General features: G+C 39.2%; 1 protein-coding gene across 1 annotated transcript in view; it reads right to left on the bottom strand.

The window, feature by feature from the left end:
- LOC126184744 (neurocalcin homolog) overlaps positions 1–21,949 on the bottom strand; it is a 46,253-nt gene that overhangs the window by 4,454 nt on the left and 19,850 nt on the right. The window lies entirely within an intron of this gene.

Here is a 21,949-nt window from a genome sequence, read left to right as displayed (position 1 = left end):
ACTATGTTCTTTTAGTTTATACTGTTCACCTCAGTTGTCTTGTGTACTGCTTATGTTGCACCTTCTTTATGATTGTTTTGTCTTGTTACTTGTGGAGTCACATGATTGTTTCTGTTATTGTTCAGAGGTTTATGAATTAAGTGATATTTGTGTTACTCAAATTAGTTTCATGTATTTCTTGGTTACTATTGGTGATAAGTTTGGAATGGCTTCCTTGTGTGCATTCTTTAAGTTTGGTTTAAGTTTAGTCATTATGGATGCTGTGTTACTAGGATTGAAAAGCTTATTTTGGTAGTGACCACTTTGTCAGCTTCAATTAACAGACAGGGTACCATTCCATTGGTTTATCTATCCACTTTTCCTCTGTATGATGTTTCAGCCGAGGACTGGGAAGCTTATGAAAAAAGACTCAGACAGCATCTTTTGGCTTCTGGTGTGACAGACTCGAATTTGTACAAAGCCTTACTCCCCTTGTGAATTCCACCTACGGTATATCAAATATTGTGTCAGCTTGCCCTTTCACAAGAACTGGCTGCTCTTACTTTTGATCACATGTGCAGGTTATTGTCCAACTAGTATTGCACAAAAATATTTCATAGCAGCATGAGAAAAATTCTACTGATGTTGCAAGAAACCAAACCAGTTATACAGGGCCTGGCCAGCTGAACTTCATGGTCTTAGCCCTAAAAGTCAATTCATTATTAATGCCTTTAATGATCTTATGCAGAATCAATTGGTGTGTGACACAATCATCCGTTTAGCTTCAAACAAGGAATGCACCAGAAGGTGCCGTGGTAACCCTCTTTGGTATACATTTTGCAAGTAGCATAATCCTTTGAAATTTCTCGGGCAGTGGGTGACCAATATGAGAATGGGGTGATGTGGCAGACGTGCCCACTAGGATGAAAGATAACTTGCATGAGGAAGACAGTTGTGGCAGTAAATATGTGGGCCCTGTGCCGAGCAGAACAAGGCTGGCCCAAGCAGTCATGACCACCACAGCATCAATGTCAGCTTTCACCTGTATCCGTCTTGTTCTTTCTATTTTGTCAAGCATGAATGTTTGGTGTGTCCTAAACAACTGGCTATCTGTAATGCTTGCCAGAAGAAAGGCTACATCAGCTCCATGTGTCATTCACTGAAGGTTACTCAGGATATGGACATGGATGTAAAATCTATTGACTCCAATGATTGAGACTTCTCACAAGTTGGTTATTGAGTTTAAGTGTTTCCTGCCAAGTGTTTTGGCTACAGTTCACACAGGTGCTGCAGTGACATTATTGAATTTCCAATCTTATGTGAGCTCCGGCTTGCCACCATTGACACTGGTTATGCGGAAGCTGGTCAGTTATAACAAATAAAATACTGCACTTTTTGGCCAATTTACAGCATCTGCCTCTTACAAGGCAGAGGTTCGTTTCATTACATTATGGTGGTTAGTGATGAAGGTGTTGAAAACTTGTTCAGAATGGATGTGTTTCAGGCATTTGGGTTTTCCATCACTGATGCAGCCCACCTTGTGTCCGATCAGGTACCATATTCTCGGTGGTAAACACTGTGTGTAAGGTGAAGGGTGTGCTATGAATTTTTGTGCTCATATTTCTTTGAAATCCACGGCTTAGCATCATTTTTGTTGTGCACATCCTGTTCCTGTCACCCTGAAAGATCAAGTGAAAGTAGAATTGGACAGACTTCAATCTCTAGCAGTAGCGTAACCTGTTATGGCTAGTGAATGCTGTCTTTGCTGGTTGTAGTTTGGAAGACATCTGGGAAATTTTGCCTCTGTGGTGACTTCAGTACTACTGTCAACACACAGTCGGTTGTGGATATGTATCTTCTCCCATGCCAAGAGGAACCATTGGCGAAAATATCACATGCCGGTACTTTTATAAAATTGATTTGTCTGAAGCATATCAGCAGGTTCCTGTGGACAAAGAGTTTTGGCGAGTTCTGGTTTTGAATACACCTTTCAGTCTCTATCAATATTTGTGCCTTACTTTTAGTGTGGCTAGCACCTCTGCTATTTTCCACTGGTTTTTAGAGTAACTGAGTATGCCTTCTCAGGTTGCATTAATTATCTGGATGATGATGATGATGATGATGATGTCATGGGCTCCTCCATGGCATATCACTTGAAAAATTAGCACACTTTGTTTTCTGTCTTATAGTCTCCAAGTTTACAGTGTAACCTCATGGAATCTCAGTTTTTCCAATCTTCTATTGTTTATTTAGGGTTCGAGGTATTGTGGGATGGGGTTTGCCCTCTGCAAGATCATACCTCTGTTGTTACATCTATGCCTCACTCCTCTTCCACTAAGGAGCTTCAGGTCTTCCTTGGAAAGATAGCCTACTACCATAAATTCCTGCCAGGGGCAGTCACATTGGCCCACCCATTGTATGCCTTGTTACACAAGAATGTACCTTTTTGTTTGACACCAGATTGCAAATATGCTTTTCAAATGTTGAAATATAGCCTACTGATGGCCTCTTGTTCAGCTACATTCTCTTCGGACCATCACATAATTTGGCAACTGTCAGTACAGTGTACAGTCCTAGTGCACTGATATACCAATGGCCCTGAAAAACCTGCTGCTTTCACTTCTAAATCCCTCACTACACCACAACAGTGTTACTCTCAGATGGAAAAAGAGGCTCTTTACCACAGCTTATGCTCTCCGGAAATTTCATGTTTTTTGTGTGGCTCCAAGTTTCACCTTGTCATTGACCATAAACCCTTGGTTTCCTTGTTTAACCCTCACACTGCCTTGCTTGACAAGGTAGCACACAGCCCACATGCTGGTTGTCCAGATAAACTGTCCAGTTGCACATCAGACCCCATGTGCACAACTATTTTTCCCTATGGTATTGCCTCTGTGTTTTTGGTAGTGTTTTTCTGTTGTGGACAGAAGACCTCTCTCTGAGAGTAGTCATTCCTGCCATATTACAGCATGAGGTTCTACGTCTTCTCCACCAGGGCCAGGGCCAGGGCCAGGGCCAGGAGTTCAGCATATTAAACTGTTAGCAAGGAGATATGTTTTGTGGCCAGAGATTTCTGATAAAATTGCCCTTTTGTCATGGCTTGTGAGCAGCGTACTCGACAACAAGCAGCTCCCATGGCATCTCTGTCTCCCTGACTTGTCCTTGCCAGCCATGGGAATGCATTCATACAGACTTTCTGTGTCGCTTCTTGAATTTCTATTAGCTATTGGTTGTGGATGAACTCTTCCCAGTTTTCTTACATTCTCTGGCATGCATCGATGTTGGCCGAGGTCACAATTTGTATGCTTTTGAGGTTTTTTTTCTACTGAGGTATCACCTCATACCTTAATTTCTGATAATGGGCCCCAGTTAACTTCTCACATATTTAAATTCTTTGTTCCTGTAACAGAATTCGCCATGTTACAGTTCCAACTTCTGTCTTCAGTCAAATGATGAGGTAGAATGACTAGTGCATACATTCAAGCTCCAAATGAAAAAGTTTGTTGTGAATTGCTCGCCTTTCAATGCCCTTTTCTGTTTTCTGAGCACCTATTGCTTCACCCCTATGGGGAATTGGAGCCCGGCTGGACTGCTTCACGGCCAGCAGCCACTCACACTCCTCCAACTTCTGCAGCCTGCACTGCAAACTGTCACGGACGGGTTCATCTGACCACTTTGTGCCACGATTGCCAGTGTGGGCACAAGGGTTTGGTCATGACCCAAGTGGATACCGGTCACTGTTGTCCACTGACAGAGATGCCATCTTTGTGATGTGCACACAGCTGAAGGCTGTTGGTACTCCACTTTCATCTGCTGCGGGCCCACTCGTCGCCGAAAGCTACCAGTTCGTGGATGTGGCTCCTGTCACCACAGCCCACCCTGCTGCCCCCCACCTCGACCCAATCATCGCCTGATGTGGAGGCACCCCTGTCTATTGGCTGCCTCCTCCGCTTGCAGCTCCCTGGGGGTTCCAGCTTTCCAGTGATGGGTGCCACGCTGTCTCTGGCCTTGGGTCCATTGCCAGAGCCTGCTGTTCCAGTTGGGATGCCTCCACTAACCCCCTCATCATCACTGCCTCAGCCATCCTCTCCGGTGGCTCCAGCCTATCTCCTCCTTCCTCGGTTGTGAGTGCTGATGATGACGCAGTGATGGTGATGGCATCCTCCTTCCTTGTGCTGCTGTCAGGTGCCACGCTGCCCCGCCTCCCTCAGGAGTGCACGCATCTCCATGCGTTGTGACAGTGCCCACCCAGCACATTGTCCCGCCCCCACCGTTGGCACCGGCTGCCACCACCACAGATCCAATATGTGTGTCTGTTGTTGGGCAACCAGTGTCTCCTCCATCACCTGGGTGCCCTCTTTGCATTTGCTGTATCCTCTTAGTAGCGCATGCGAGTGTGAGTGCGCTGAGTATAGTGTCATCCTGCTTGTGCATTTAAATCAACTACCAACTATATCATCTTATATCCTCCCTTCAAGACACCATCCATTCCGTTCAACTGCTCTTCCAAGTCCTTTGCTGTCTCTGAGAGAATTACAATGTCATCGGCGAACCTCAAAGTTTTTATTTCTTCTCCATGGATTTTAATACCTACTCCAAATTTTTCTTTTGTTTCCTTTACTGCTTGCTCAATATAGCTCAAATAGCCATGTATGGAAGTGAAACATGAACGGTAAATAGTTTGGACAAGAAGAGAATAGAAGCTTTTGAAATGTGGTGCTACAGAAGAATGCTGAAGATTAGATGGGTAGATCACATAACTAATGAGGAAGTATTGAATAGGATTGGGGAGAAGAGAAGTTTGTGGCACAACTTGACCAGAAGAAGGGATCGGTTGGTAGGACATGTTCTGAGGCATCAAGGGATCACCAATTTAGTATTAGAGGGCAGCGTGGAGGGTAAAAATCGTAGGGGGAGACCAAGAGATGAATACACTAAGCAGATTCAGAAGGATGTAGGTTGCAGTAGGTACTGGGAGATGAAGAAGCTTGCACAGGATAGAGTAGCATGGAGAGCTGCATCAAACCAGTCTCAGGACTGAAGACCACAACAACAACAACCAACTATATCAGCATGGGCTTGCCACTAGACAGCACCTGTAGGAAGCATGCACACAGCACAATCTCTGCTGTGCCTTCTACTGCCAACTTGAGCCAATATGCGCACAGAGCCACATTGACTCACCTTCACTATGTTCTTTTAGTTTGTACTGCTCACATCAGTTGTCCTGTATATCGCTTATTTCGCACCTACTGTATGATTATTTTGTTTTGTTACATGTGGAGTCCTGAAGAGACTTATTTCTGTAATTGTTCACAGATTTATGATTGGGCCATATTTGTGTTACTTGGATTGGTTTCATGCATTATTTGGTTACTACACAATGCTTAGTGAATATAACAACCTTTACTGAAAAAATATATTATACTAAAATTGCACCTTTCTTATAGATGGGTTTTTAGTGCTGGAGCTATGACAGTATGCTGGTGAACTATGATATTCAGCTATTTCTGTGTTGACAACTTGGAACCACAGCCAACAGTCATTTTACAAAATTTCAGTTATGAGAGCTTGTTTTCATCTTGATCACTAGGCAGCCACAAATAAACACATCTCTTGCACTAATAGTAACTGCTTTGACTTGGTTTCTATATCTAGGAACAAGAGGCATAAATTCAGAGTAACACAGAAGAAGTATTGTTAAGCTGTAGTAACACTGTTTCGTTAGCTGTGATGATCACGTACACTGTGAAATAGCAAGGAATGTTATAGTTTTGTCATTTGATTTGATTGGAATTTTTAAGGATTTTTTTCCATAAATTGGTCTGATAAGCTTTGCTGTCTTGAATGTTGTTGCATAAGAAATTAAGAAAGTTAGTTTTCTTACTCTAATAACACAATCATAAAGGTTTAAACTGAATATTTAGTTCAGTCATAAGTTTTCAGTCAACTTTAATACTGTCCAATCTGTTCAACTTTCAACTGATATGAGCAGTTGTTGGAGCCAGAGACTTTCTGGCATTTCACAGACTGAGACTGAAAGTGGAAGTAACTGATGTCACTTGAAGTAGTTGTGGCAACACTACGCCAGACAGTACCTGGAGTCAAAGAGGGACAAAGATAAATAAATACTTTTTATCAGTATTGTATGTGCAAAGTCACATAAAGTTCAACTGATATGTAAGCGGTGTGATAATGTGCCCCCCCTCCCTCCCCACCGCTTACTTTCTCTCTCAGATGTGGACTTAATTGACTGAGGGAAAGAAGAGGAAAAGAAATTCAAAGTGGGCAGTGACAATAAAGGCCTTTTCTGTGACTGTAAAGTTAGTGTATGATTGTGTTCCATCTGGTAATTAATGTATAGTGGTATGTTAATTACTATAGTTTGTGTATTCTGAGGAGCATTCAGGGCTGACTTAAAATTCATTGAATCTGATAAAGTATTAAACTGATTTATATCAAAATATTAGGAGGTTTTTGGTTAGATGGACAAAACAACAAAAGTGGTGTTTTGCAATGGAGATTATTATATTCAGAAAAATTTGATTGTATGAACAATCTGAGAGGGATTACAAAACAAAATACTGGTCATTAGGAACTCTGAAACACTAAAGACTACAACTACATTGGCTGACAAAAATGTTAAGGACCCAGAAAACATGGCTCGATGTCAGTTTAACTTCATACATGTACATACTATCAGCAAGTATGTAAACGATTACAGTTGGAGCTGTCTGTGAGAAGTACAACAGCCACCAGAGTGCAATAATGTCTGTGTTTAGCACTGTTACCAGGTCTGGCAGGGGGGGGGTTGTTTGGGGGAAAGAGACCAAACTGCGAGGTCATCGGTCTCATCAGATTAGGGAGGGATAGGGAAGGAAGTCGGCCATGCCCTTTCAGAGGAACCATCCCGGCATTTGCCTAGAGCGATTTAGGTCTGGCAGGGATTGGAAGGGATGTGAACAGCATCCGATGTTGACTGACAACTGTGAGATTAGATGTTGCATGTTCATGTGAGACAGTGTTATCAGAATCTCACAAAGTTGGAAAAAGGGCCTCTGACAGATGTGATTCAATAATTTGTATCCATCACCTTTTACTCACATGAATAATCGAAATTCTTCTATGCAATACAAGGTGTTGTCAAGGAGAAACTTTTTCTGTTTGTTTTCAAATTTTACTTTGCTGCCTGTCAGACATTTTATATTACTGGGTACGGCATCAAAAATTTTAGTTGCAGCACTGCACACCTCCTTTTGTGTTAAAGACAACATTAATGTGGAGTAATGAATGTCAATTTCCCTTCTGGTATTGTAATTATGTAAATCGTTGTTCCTTTTGAACAACAATTCAGGAAGGTATAAATATACTGTAAATCAGTGTTCTGAATGTCGAAGTCCTTAAACAGGTGTCTACAAGATGATTACAGATGAGCACCACATATTATTCTTACACCACATTCCTCACCAATAAGCCCTTTCTATCTTAAAGATGAGTTACCCAGAACATTATTCCATATGACATTATTAAATGAAAATATGCAAAATACGCTAACTTATTGATTTGTCTCTTCCCAAGATTTTCAATTATTCTAAGTGCAAATCTGACTGAACTAAGTTTTTTTTAGGATCTCGCAGAGCTGAATATGTTTTGTTTATTTAAAACTGAGACTGAGGCTATGCGTAGAAAATCAGTCAATGATGCTTTTAAGAACAATGTTTACTGTTTCTTCTGTTTTTGTATGTATGCTTGGACTGATTGTAATATTAGTGTCGTCTGCAAAAAGAACTAATTCTGCTTGTTGTACATTAGACAGAAGATCAATTACATGTATGAGGACCAATAGAGGACCTAATATTGAGCCTTGGGGAATCCCATACACGATTTCTCCACAGTCAAAATATTGTCCCTTAACTACATTGGCTGAATTACTAAGTACAATTTTATGCATTCTTTTGGTTAGATATGACATTATCTATTGGTTGGCTATACAAGGGTAAATCAATTGTTATCCACAATTTAGTTATATTTTGGTTTATTTTGCTGGTACTGTTGTTTTACGTTGATGATGCACGTTTTGTGTATTTGTTGTTCTATCTTTGCAATTTTCAAGCTGCTAGGTTAGTTTCATTGTCGCTTCCGCGCTGTTAATCATGGCTGCTTTGCTTTCTATTTGCACCAAGCAACAGCAATGTTCAGTGATCCATTTTTTGTGGTCGGAAGGCATATCAGAGGTCAAAATTCATGTAAGACTTTCAGTACAGTATGGGAACAGTGTTTTGCCACAATGGAGTGTCTACAAATTGATTGAAAAATTCTGAAACGGTCACACAAGCGTTAGGCACGATGAAGGAGCCAGACGACCATTTACCACCACAAATGAAGAAACCATTGAGCATTCTCATCAAATGATTCTCTTAGATAGACAATTAACTATATACAAAGTGGCACATCATCTGCAAATTATTCACAGTTCTGCCTACAAGATCATCCACAACAGACTTGGGTTTCATAAAGTTTGTGCAAGATGGGTCCCAAAACACAATTGTATAAACAACCACGCTTGGACATCTACAAAAAACATTTGGATTGCTATGGTAATGAAGGGGACAACTTCATTACTAGTGACTTCATTACTAGTGACAAAACATTGATCCATCATTACAAGCCAGAGAGTAAGTGGCAGAGTATGGAATGGAAACATCCAAATTCGCCATGCAAGAAAAAGTTCAAGACCCAACTGTCTGCAGGAAAACTGATGCTTACGGTTTTTTGGGGCGCAGAAGGTCCAGTACTGGAACATTATGGGGAAAGGGGCACAACAATAAACAGGGTACACTGCAGTGAGATGCTTACTGCCAGGCTAAAGCCTGCAATTTGAAGCAAATGCCGAGAATTGCTGTCAAGAGGTGGTGTGTTGTTGCACGACAATGCCACTATGCATACTGCTGCCCACACTGCTGAAATGCTCCAGAAATTCAAAGTTTAAGTACTGGATCATCATCCATATAGTCCCGATCTTGCCCCTTCTGACTATCACTTGTTTGGTCCACTTAAACAGGCATTAAGGGGCCGTTCATTTGCCTCGGATGAAGCAGTGAAAGAAGCACTGGCTCACAGCTCAACTGAGAACCTTCTTTTATGAGAGCATCAGGAAGCTCATACAACGATGGATCAATTGCGTTAAAATGCGAGGAGAGTATGTCGAAAAATGATGTACTTGTAAGTTTCCTATTTGATTACAATAAAATTTTATAACTATTTTGCAGATAATAACTGACTTACTCTCGTACACTAAGTTTTAATGAAAGTTTTGATGGAAGAAGAGAAGTTTGTATAGGGGGTCAGAGAGTGAAGCGTATAAGATTTGCAGATGACATGGTTGTGATGGCAGAGTGGGTAAGAGAGATGGAACAAATGTTAGATGATATAAACACAAAATCAGAAGAACATGAAATGAAAATTAACAAGAAGAAAATGAAAAGCATGGTAATTGGAGGAAAGGGGAGAAAATGCCATATGAAAATAGGGGGAGAGGAAATAAAGCAAGTGAATAACTTCAATTACTTGGGAAGTGTAATAATTGATGACATGTATTGCTGAACAGAAATTAGGAAAAAAATTGCAATGACAAAATAAGGATTCAAGAGGAAACAGAAATTACTTAGTGGACCACTAAACAAAGATCTGAGGAAAAGACTTGCCAAATGTTACATCTGGAGCATTGCACTGTATGGTGCGAAGACCTGGACATTGAGTAAGGAAGATGAAAGAAGACTGGAGGCACTAGAGATGCGGATATGGAGAAGAATGGAAAAAGTGAAATGGGAAGACCAAGTAAGGAATGAAGAAGTATTAAGAAGAGTTGGAGAAGGAAGAAACACACTGAAAGTCATCAGAAAGAGAAAATGGAACTGGATTGGACATAGTTTGAGAAGGGGCTGTTTACTGAAGGAAGGAATAGAAGGAATGGTGGAGGGAAAAAGGGGAAGAGGAAAAAGAAGACATCAAATGCTGGACAATATCAAAGGAGACAAATATTCAGAAATGAAAAGACTGGCTACGGACAGACAAAAGTGGAAGAGGCTTAACCCATGACAAGACCTGCCGTAAGGCAGAATATACTACTACTACTATAAATTCAGTCCCACTAAACTTTATTTTTCTAGAAGAATAGTATCATTCAGACAGTCAAATACCTTAGAGAGGTAACAGAAAATACCCAACTGGTGCTATTTTAGTATTTAATATTTGTAAAATTGAGTGAGTGAACAAGTAAATGGCATTCTCAGTAGAGCAGTTCTTCAGAAATACAAACTGTGATTTTCTGAGAATATTATTGTTGCACAAGTGAGATACAATTATAGAAGAAATAACTTTCTCAACTATTTTGGAAAATGATGTCGCAGTGAAACAGGTTGCTGGTTATTGACATCTCTCCTATCACCTTTCTTAAATATTGGTTTGACAAAAGTATCTTTCAGTATCTCCGGAAAAATGCCTTGAGTTAGTGATGCATTATAAATTTTAGATAAGACAGAATTTATTATATGGGAACAAATCTTTAGTACTCTATTGGAAATGCGACCAAAACCAGATGAGTATTTATTTTTGGGAAAATGTGTAACTTTCTTAATTTCAGAAGGAGAAGTTGGTGACACATTCATACAACTGAATTTTATGCAGGCTACATTTTCAATATACTGTTGTGCTTTTTTCTCTTGAACTATTTCTCCCAATAATTTCCACTATATTTAAGAAATGATTATTAAATATATTTGCTACATGTGACTCATCATTTATAGCCCATTAATTCTCTTCAATAGTGATGTTATCCTGTTCTGTTGCTGGTTGTTCTGTCTCTTGTTCCTTACATTCCATATGGCCTTACGTGTATAGTCAGAACTACTGACTACTGACATTATGTGCACTTTCCTTGATTTTTAACAAATTTTATTAGTAAAGTTGAGCAGTTTTTGTAGCATGCAACTACTGCAGGATCACTACTTGTTCTGCCCACAGATACATTTCTCTTTTCCTTTCACAAGATACTTTAATCCCTCTAGTGATCCATAGTTTTTACATGGCTTTTCTGTGTCCTTATTGATTAGCTTATGTGGAAAGCTATTTTCACATAATGATATGAATGTATCATGGCATACATTAAATTTTATGTTAGCATTTGGTTCATTATAAATTTCATCTCAGGTAATATCTTGTGGTGTATTCTTAAAAAAACATTTGTCCTGGAGTCATTAATTATGCTAACTGATTTCACCTGAAGAGTATCCATACTGTAAGGCACTATGTTATTTATCCTAACAAACTGAACATCATGATCAGAGAGAGCATTTATTATACTGGGTAAACAGTTATTTTCCTGCTCTGAGCATCACCACAGGAAAAATTATCAGCTGGCATCCTACTGCCTTTACCTACCCATACTGGAAGGTTAATCATTGAGCTCAAACTGCAGGATTCAAATAAGGTTTCCAGATCATTTCTTTCATCAGAATCCTTTAGGAAATCCACACTGAAATCACCACAGATTATTAACTGTTTGCTGCTGTCTGACAAATAACACTGTAAAGACTCCATAAACAATTCAAAATATCCCAATGGGTATCTATATATTCCATAATGAAATCTTCACTCTGCAGCAGAGTGTGCGCTGATATGAAACTTCCAGGCAGATTAAAACTGTGTGCCGGATCGAAACTCAAACTCAGGACCTTTGCCTTTCGCGGGCAAGTGCTCTACCAACTGAGCTACTCATGCCCCATCCTCACAGCTTTAATTCCACCAGTACCTTGTCTCCTACCTTCCAAACTTTACAGAAACTCTCCTGCGAACCTTGCAAAACTAGCACTAGTAAAAGAAAGGATACTGCAGAGACATGGCTTTGCCACAGCCTGGGGGATGTTTCCAGAATGAAATCTTCACTCTGCAGCAGAGTGTGCACTGATATGAACCTTCCACACAAAGCTCTTCTCTCCCTCCACTTGCATCTACTATTCCCTCCCCTTCCCCACCCACTTCAGATTTCTGCTTCCATTCAGCATGACAGTTGCATCCTATCTGAACTGCTGGAGATAGTGATCATGTGTGTGTGTAAGGTGTGCTCGCTTGTGTGAATGAATGTGTTTGTTTCCTTTTCTGAAGAAGGCTTTAGCCAAAAGCTAAATGTGTAACAGTTTTTTTGTTGTGCCTGTCAGCTACTCAGTGTATCATCTTTAAGGTAATTAGCAATCTATCTCTTTCCTTGCATTGCTGTTATTAATGATTAAATATGCTTACTTGAATAAAATAAAATAATGAATAATTTTTTGGTTAGTCCAATACCACCACTTTTCTTTGAAGCCACATAAAATCACTTCTTCTAGATTAACCAACATTTTAAAAAGAAAATAACAACCTGAGAACCCAACCATGATTCAAATGTAGTAGTGTGTTTACATGCCACAAAAACTGATTGCGGCAGCTGAAATCTAGCAAAAACAAAACTGCATTTCCAGAATCACTGTTGTAGTATTTACATAACCAACCAGAAGCTGTATACGGATATCAGTTTACAAACAAATGATTTGGGAGCCCCTTATAGCAAATCTGTACCAAAGGGACCGTCCGCCCCCTGTAGCTGAGTGGTCAGCTCAATAGACTGTCAATCCTAAGGGCCCGGGTTCGAATCTTGTCTGGGTCGGAGATTTACTCCGCTCAGGGACTGGGTGTTATGTTGTCCTAATATCATCATTTCATCCCCATTGACGCGCAAGTCGCCGAAGTGGCGTCAAATCGAAAGACTTGCACCAGGCGAGTGGTCTACCCGACGGGAGGCCCTCGTCACATGCCATTATTATTATACCAAAGGGACCCATTCAATAGTAAATTACAATACAGACTCTGCTTAATTAAATCTATGACACCATTTATTTTTCAGCTATGTTTTTTTTCTGAAAACTGCAAACCTGATGTTCAAAAAGGTAGCCTCTGGGAGTACCAAATTGTCAGGGAACATTTATCTGAAATTTCATTCCTTTTCATATTTTCTATAGTAGTTTGGAAATCCATTTCAAGAATATTAATCATCCTTAAAATTCCAATTGTTTCTTTCATCAGTAACTGGCATATATTTACACATTTTGCACAATTTGGTAAAAGAAATTTCATCCTAAAATTAGGTTCAAAAATAAATAATTATTTTATTTCTATGAATTTTGCTACATCCAGAAAATTTTTTGTTAGTAAATGCTAACCCAGGCTTGCAGTGAAAATATATCACTATTACTCATAATCAAAGATTTGTTTGTAACAACTAAAACAATCAATTTTTGACAAAATAATTTAATTGGATAGATAAAAAAATCCACGCATCAAGCGGCGACAGAACACACACATAAAAGAAGGTTATAATTAGGCAAGCTTTTGGAGCCAGTGGCTCCTTTTTCAGGCAGAAGGGTTGAAGAGGAAGGAAGAGGGGTGAAAGAAAAATCTTCTTTCCTTCCATCCCGTCCAGTAAGTATCCCCTAACCCATGATTCTGAGTGACTTTCCCAAAATCTACCCATTTTTCTAGACTTCTCCAGTCCTTTCCTTTCATACCTCTTCCTTCCCTTTCAACCCTTCTTCTTGGAGAAGGAGCCACTGACTCTGAAGGCTTGCCTAATTATAATCTTCTTTTATGTGTATTTCTGCCACCACTAGTAGATACTTTATCTATCCAATTAAATGTCTTTGTTTGGTTTTTCAGGAATATGTCTGAGGAGTTTTGGAGAGAGAACAGTCATATTGAGTGATCACTGTGAACACTGTGTGTGATGTGAATGTCAATTTTTTTATAATTCTACAAGTATGAAAACCAATGCAATCTCAACACTTATAAAATCAGTCACTATTTAAAATCAACTCTCTTTCGCAAATTTCTAAAAAATTGAAACATAAAGTTAATTGTTGGAAAAGTTGGACTTGTCAATAAACTACCATGTTTTTTCAACTGCAACAAATTCTACAATCCTCGACCTCCATCGTACCAAAATACATAGTCTGACAATGAGCTGAGCCATATATTCTTCTAATAATCAAGATGAGTATTAAAATTTTTTATGTCTAAATCAACAACCATTACAGGAATTTCTATTCTATAGTGTCATTCACCATAACATGCTATTATACATTTACCTCTCAGATAGTTCTGACAAAAGGACATTAAAATTTTTATTATCAGTCTGCCAGGAAGTTTCAAACGCATGATTGTTAACAGCAAACATCTTTCACAAGTGTTGAACAAATCCAATATTTATATGTAAGTAATATTGTGACACCTGAAAACATTGCTGGCAATTAACTTATACACACCACTGTATTCTAGAGATCTTTAAGGCAGACACTTCTGAAGATGCGCATGGGCCCAATACTAGAGAAATGGAAATAAAATGAAAGAATAAAAAGTACACTTATCAAAATCAAGTCTGTGTATATATATGTGACTTTATCTTTCTATCTTCCTTTTTTTCTTTCTTTCTTCTTCTTATTCTACCAAGGCTTCAAATCCTTAGGATTTACATCTGTCATTAACCACTTCTTGCACCTCGTTCAATGTTTCTTTATGTGAAAAATCATGAACTGCACAATTCAAAGTCCACATTAGACTACAGATATCTCTGTAACTGGCTGGGTAAGTCTTTACAAACATCAAAAGGCAATGGCATATCCCACCAATAGGTCCATGCCTAGTGAAGCAATGTGGTGTTAAAACCAACCTTTAAGCTGTGGACAGCTTTATTTTTTACTAATGTAGCTACTTCTCATGGTGGCCAAATTTTGTGAAAGGTTACCACACCTTTAAATCCCTTAAAAACTCCTTGAAATATTTTGACACATGGCAGTTTCTGATACGAGCACTGCCAGCCTGAGAAAATTTCTCCACACAAGTGACTTTCCCTTCTCCCCCCACTCCCCCTTCCCCTGCCTCCCTTTTCTATCACACACAATCAACAATGTCAGTTTTCACTTCTGTGATACACACTGCATACAAATCTTGCAATTTGGCACCCCACCTAGCTTGGCATCCCAAGCAGCTGCCATTAACTATGATATACCCTGTATAGAAATCTTACAGTTGTGGCACCTATGGTACCTCCCTCAGCTTGGCACCCCAAGTGGTGGCTTGTGTTGCTTGGGCCCTAAATTAGCCCTGGATATGAGGGAGACACTGTAATACTGAATGCAATCTTGCATCTCAAGGTGGACCAACAAAAATTCCAAACTAAATTTTCTGCATTATTTACGTAGAGGATAATCCTAAAGGAAAATAATACTGGCCTCAAGGATTTCTCATCACTGCTTCCTCTAAGGTGGAGTGTGCCAAAAAACACATTTTTTGTGAAAAAAACATAATGACATTATTTTGTGGACTGCTATTTGTAGACAATAGTTATATATGAAATTCATGTTTCATCATCTGAAACAAAACAAAAAGCAAAAAAAGCCTGTCCCACCACTCCTTCTGTGTAAAGGAAGTTTATATGTCAACTTAATAATTTGTGAGTATCCACATCTTCACTATATCACTGCCTCTTTTTTTCCTTAGGTTACTTTAGGAGATTCAAGTGCTTCATACAAATTGTGACAAATTTCTGCAGTGTTATTGCCTCCTGCATTGAGAAACTTGATACTTGGCTGCTTATCATTGTATCTGGGCTCCTTAATTTTCACATATACCATAACACCTAATTAAATATTAGGGAACTACAGAAAACTGATGATAATATGGAATTTACTGCTCCAACAAAGCAGCCTGAAGAAGCACTGGGCACTGTAATAATTTACCTCTTACATTGACTGCATTTTGGTCATTAAGTTGTTTGTGTTTTCATGCAATAACATCATCTACATCCACGTCTACATATATACTCCACAAGACACTGCATAGTGCATGGCGGAGGGTACCCTGTACCACCACTGGTCCTTTCGTTTTCTGTTCCACTCAAAAACAGATTGACTGTCTATATGCCTCTGTATGAGCTCTGATCTCTCTTATATTATCTTCATGGCTCTTATGTGAAATGTTCATTGGCAGCAGTAGAATCATTGTTCAGTCAGGTTCAAATGCCAGATCTCTAAATTTTCTCAATAGTGTTCCTCAAAAAGAACATTGCCTTCCTTTCAGGGATTCCAGTTTGAGTTCTCAATTCATCTCCATTCCATATGTGTCATTTGAGCCTACTTATAACAAATCTATCAACCTACCTCTGAATTTCTTCAATTTCTTCCTTTAATCGAACCTGGTGCAGATCCTAACCACTTACGCAGTACTCCAGAGTGGGTCACACCAATTTCCTGTGTATATGGTCTCCTTTCCTAAAATTCTCCCAGTAAATCAAAGTCGACCATTCGCCTTCCCTACTACAACCCTTATTTGCTTGTTCCATTTCATATTACTTTGCAATGTTATGCCTAGCTATTTAACAGAAGTTACTGTGTCATGGAAAACACTGCTAATGCCATATTCTAACATGATAAGTTGTTTTTCCTATTCATCTGCGTTAACTTACGCTATTCTACATTTAGAGTTAGCTCCCTGTACCACACAACTATAAATTTTGACTAATTTGAAATCAGAGTTTACAAGGGTGGATCAAAAAGTAGGGTAACAAAATCTCTTATTGAAAAGGTTTAGTAAGGAAATCAAAGAAATGCACAGAGCTACTACGGCAACAGTAAATATTATTTTTTCACATAGTCACTATGACTATTGAAGCAACTGTTTCATCAGTAAACCATTCTGTGTTACGACCGACAAGGAAAAAAATCATGGTTTTGGTCTAGGAACCAGTTAACAACAGCCTTCTGGCATTGTTTCAGCAGTGATAACTGGCCAGCTGCCTCTTTAATGGTCTGAGGGTGTGAAAATCATCTGGTGTGAGATCTGGGCTGTATAAGGGTGTTCCAGTACAGTCCACTGATCATGCTGGATCAGAACATGAATAACTAAGGTTGTATGAGGTGGGGATCTGTTGAGCAACAGCATGGTGCATACTGAATGCAAACTTCCAAATCATCTCCTACAACTGTTCCAGCCTCACACAATAAGTGGCAATATTCCTGTTCTGAGAATGGGGGAGGAAAGAAATCAGCAGCGCATCCTGCATGTCTCAAAAGACTGTGCCCTTATCTTTCTTCAGTGATACTACCGTTATGACCTTTTAATGAGTAGTGGGGTGTCTCCACGATACTGATGCATGTCATAATGATGCACCCACATTTTGTCCCCAGTGATGTTACAATGCATATAACTGAACACCCTCTATCTGAGACCACATTAAGTTATGAAGAGACAACCCCATACACTTTGCTTCATTCTCATCTGAGAGTTGCCATGGAAGCCATCGTGAACACATGTTTCAGTAGTCCAATGTGTTATTCACAAAGTACACTACACTGTCAAGGAAGTTGTTCAGTACATGTGTAATTTGCTTCACATGAATGTGACAATAGGTTTGAATCAATACTTCAACACATATTCTCATATAAGGTGGACTTGCTTGGTCACCCTAACCTTTACTAGTCTTGAACAAGTGTTCTGACTTTATCAAGTTCCTGACACCAAAATCAAACCTGTTTTCATGACATTAAACCCGCTCCATGAACTTCCACCAGTTGCAGATGAATTGCAGCTGTAGAAGTTTCCTTTAAATGCAAAAAAATTATTACACTTCACACACTGTCTACTGAGCATCCGTCCATCCACACCTCTAGCCTGACACTGTGTTTCACCAATGGTGTTTGATAGTTTTGATTATTTCTGCTATCCAGACATCAAATTTATATCAAAATGGGTATTTATACAATTGTGATAGCTTGTTATCTTACTTTTTGAACCATCTTCAAAAATAAAAGATAGGATTCAGTTAAATGCACTCTTTAAAGTTTAAAAATGATACTTTTATTCAGCATCAACTAAAGTCCCAATGTTCTTTATGAGTAAATGTCATGAGTTCCTAGTTGCAAATAAACTTGTACTTATGCACTTTATGTCTAATTAAACTTGACATTGTTAATTTTATAGCATCTAAAACAGCCTATTTTGGTGTTAATGCCTGTTTTAGCTTTAAAAGCCGAAAAGGTACCTATTTCTTTAATTTAACATAAAAGTCTCGCATATTCAAAAGATTAGAATTGCTTACAACAATCAAGAATTGTAGGTTGGATGACTGAAAGTGATATTTAAAATATATAAATATAAATATATAAAACCAAACGAAAGCGCTGGCAGGTTGATAGACACACAAACATACACACAAAATTCAAGCTTTCGCAACCAATGGTTGCTTCATCAGGAAAGAGGGAAGGAGAGGGAAAGAAGAAAGGATGTGGGTTTTAAGGGAGAGGGTAAGGAGTCATTCCAATCCCGGGAGCGGAATACATTCGCGCACACACACACACACATATCCATCCGCACAGTGTCTGTGTATAGCAAAACTCCTTTACTACTTTAAGTGTATCATTTCCTAATCTAATTCCCTCAGCATCACCAGACTTAATTTGACTACATTCCATTATCCTCATTTTCCTTTTGTTGATGTTCATCTTATATCCTCCTTTCAAGACACTGCCCATTCTGTTTAACTGCTCTTCCAAGTCCTTTGCTGTCTCTGACAGAATTACAATGTCTTCGGCAAACCTCAAAGTTTTTATTTCTTCTCCATGGATTTTAATACCTACTCCCAACTTTTCTTTTGTTTCCTTTACTGTTTGCTCAATATACAGATTGAATAACATCGGAGAGAGGCTACAACCCTGTCTCACTCCCTTTCCAACCACTGCTTCCCTTCCATGTTCCTCGACTCTTATAACTGCCATCTGGTTTCTGTACAAGTTGTAAATAGCCTTTTGCTCCCTGTACTTTACCCCTGCCACCTTCAGAATTTGAAAGAGAGTATTCCAGTCAACATTGTCAAAAGCTTTGTCTAAGTCTACAAATGCTAGAAACATAGGTTTGCCTTTCCTTAATCTATTTTCTAAGATAAGTTATAGGGTCAGTATGCCACACGTGTTCCAATATTTCTATGGAATCCAAACTGATCTTCCCCAAGGTCGGCTTCTACCAATATTTCCATTTGTCTGTAAAGAATTCGTGTTAGTATTTTGCAGCCGTGGCTTATTAAACTGATAGTTCGGTAATTTTCACATCTGTCACCACATGCTTTCTTTGGGATTGGAGTTATTATATTCTTCTTGAAGTCTGAAGGTATTTCGTCTCTCTCATACATCTTGCTTGCCAAAAGTAAGGAATGTAAAAATGTAGTATCTATAGGACAAAGCATGAATGTTTTTAAAAGGATTCACTAAGCTTTGATTTTCTTAAAAGTTTTGAGTTATAACAAAAATTTCTTCAGTGACTTGATACTTGGGAAACTAAAATTGATAAACTGTATTTTATGTTTTTTTTTTTATTTTATTTTGTGAAAATTAAGTACCAGCGTCCCTTAACAGTACCAAATACTTCTTATTCTCACTTCTATATGGCATCTTGTTTCTTTCTTGCATTAAGTTTTGAGTGGTGAAAAGCTCCACTGAACTGAGCCTAACATTAGGCAAATGTTGAATGAAAATCAAAATTGAAGCAAACACTTTCAAAAAAAGACAGCTGATGAATTCACCAAAAAGAACCGTTTCTGCAGTGGCTTTGTCATGATATTGTGGCACCAAAAACTCCTTTTCAAAAACTTGAAAGTCCTATTTTCAAAGATTTCCTGAGAAGTACTGCCATCAGTTTGTTGCTGCAGAGTCAACATTGCATAAAACTTAGGTGATTTCAGTATTCACTGACCCACTGCATAGAATCCAAGGTGATATTGGGGAATCTTGCACATGGATTTCTGTTGATGGAACTACTGACAGTCTTGACCAGTACATTGAAAATTTGATTGTTGGCAAGTTGGGCCCAGATGTGGCATCAAGGGCTTATTTTGATTTATTCAAAACAACTCCCAAAGGAGCTGAAGGTGCTATAGCCTCATGGCGTGAATGAAATCACGGTGCCTCTGGCCTTCACAGATGCCATAGCACATGTGGCTGCAGTGTTTCAACTGTTTGAAGCATACTATCCTTTGATGCTGCAAGTAACTTGTGTAGCACATGGTACCAACTGTAAAGCAGAGCAAGTAAGGTTAAAATTCCCTAAAGTAAATAAATTAATCTCTACATAAAGAAAGTTTTTGTTAAAGCACCATCAAAGACACACACATTCAAAGAACAACTTCCAGATGTCCCCTTGCCATCTAAACTTCTTGTTACATCCTGGGGCACGTGGTTAGTGGCAATGGAATACTACAGTAATCATCTCCCAGCAATCCAGATGGTAACTGAAAATCTATCAGCGACTGATACCTCTGTAATTTAAGCAAAACAATTGTTCAAAGTTCCCTTAATCCAATAGGGCTTGACATAATTGGGGCCAACTACACATTTATAGCACGAATTATCTCAGAACTATAAGGCTGAGGAAGACCTATCTCTGGCAACAACATACAACCTCTGATGATAAAATTCTGTAACATTAATGTAGATGAACTGCCATTACCTTACTGACCTTCAAAACAGTCACTTCCCATAACTATGAACTGCTGAGTTCTGTGATACATGTCCTGGAAACTTTGCACGAAGTCTTCCTTTGGGATGGCATTTGAAAGCCACATCATGTTTTGTTGGATGTCAGGAATATCGTCAAATCTCTTTCCTTTCAAAGTGAGTTTGAGTTGATGGAATAGGAAGAAGTCTGGAGAATTGAGATCTGGTGAGTATGGTGAATGTTCAAGTTGCACCACCACCTTTTTTGCCAGGAACTGTTCGAAAATATTAGTTGTGGGTGGGTGAGCATTGTCATGAATAAAAAACCAGGAACCTTGTCATGGAGACTGAGGTCATACCCTGTGTAGAAGTTGCATTAAACGGGTCAAAATTTCAACGTACTGTGCAGCTTTCAATGTCGTTCCCTCAGATACTTGACTACCACAAATGGTAATGAGCATAGTTTTGATGCAGGATTTTTTGGCTCTGACCTTTTTCCAACAAGGCAATGTCAGAGAATGCCATTCCATGCTTTCAGGGCCATACTGGAGACACCAGGTTTCATCCTCAGTGACAATATGGTTCAAGAAATAGTGTGTTGCTTCCACTGTTTCCACAAAATCCTTTGAAGCCCCTAAACGTGCCTGCTTTTGATCATCAGTCAAGTGATGTGGCACAAGACTACAACACATTTTCCTCTTCCCTAACTTCTGGGTAAGGATTTGGACTGGCGTTTATCTGGTAATTTGTCACACGGAGTCACGGTTCATCTGCAGTTCATCCGCTATCATGTGCACAGTTACTCGACGGCCGTTTGTGATTAATGTCCTCACTTTCTTAATGTTTTCATCACTGATGGCAATCACCGGTCATCTGCTGTGAGGATTGCCAGAAACACTTTCCCAGCCTCCTTGAGAATGGGTGAACCACTTGTACACACACTTCATGGATAGTGCTTGATCCCCATGAACACATACTAGCATTGCATGCATTTCTTTCAGTGTCTTGCCAAGCTTAAAACAAAACTTTAAATTGATCCTTTGTTTGTTCATTGTCCTGTTTTCAGATCAGAACCAATGCATTAAACAAGCACTTCGTCCAACAGGTCTAACATGGAACACTCATGATGCTCAACTGAACTATGGTGGGGGCAGGTTGTCAACAGCAGCTGCTAAACAGGCGCAGCATTATGAATCTCCAGTGTTGCCTGACTGACCGTTCTGACTTCATCCACCAAATTTTATTGTCAGAGGTTGTATATTTACTGGAGGAAGTTAAAAAGAAAGTTAATGAAGCACCAGGTGAAGTGGGACCCTCAGGCAAAAATGCAAAAGGTTTAGCAGAAGAACACCAATCTGAAGGACTTCAGCACAGCAGCATACATACTTAATGAAAAATCTAGC

This window comes from Schistocerca cancellata, chromosome 1, assembly GCF_023864275.1.
Source record: "Schistocerca cancellata isolate TAMUIC-IGC-003103 chromosome 1, iqSchCanc2.1, whole genome shotgun sequence".
Classification (NCBI taxonomy): domain Eukaryota; kingdom Metazoa; phylum Arthropoda; class Insecta; order Orthoptera; family Acrididae; genus Schistocerca; species Schistocerca cancellata.
This window is presented reverse-complemented; position numbering and strand designations above follow the sequence as displayed.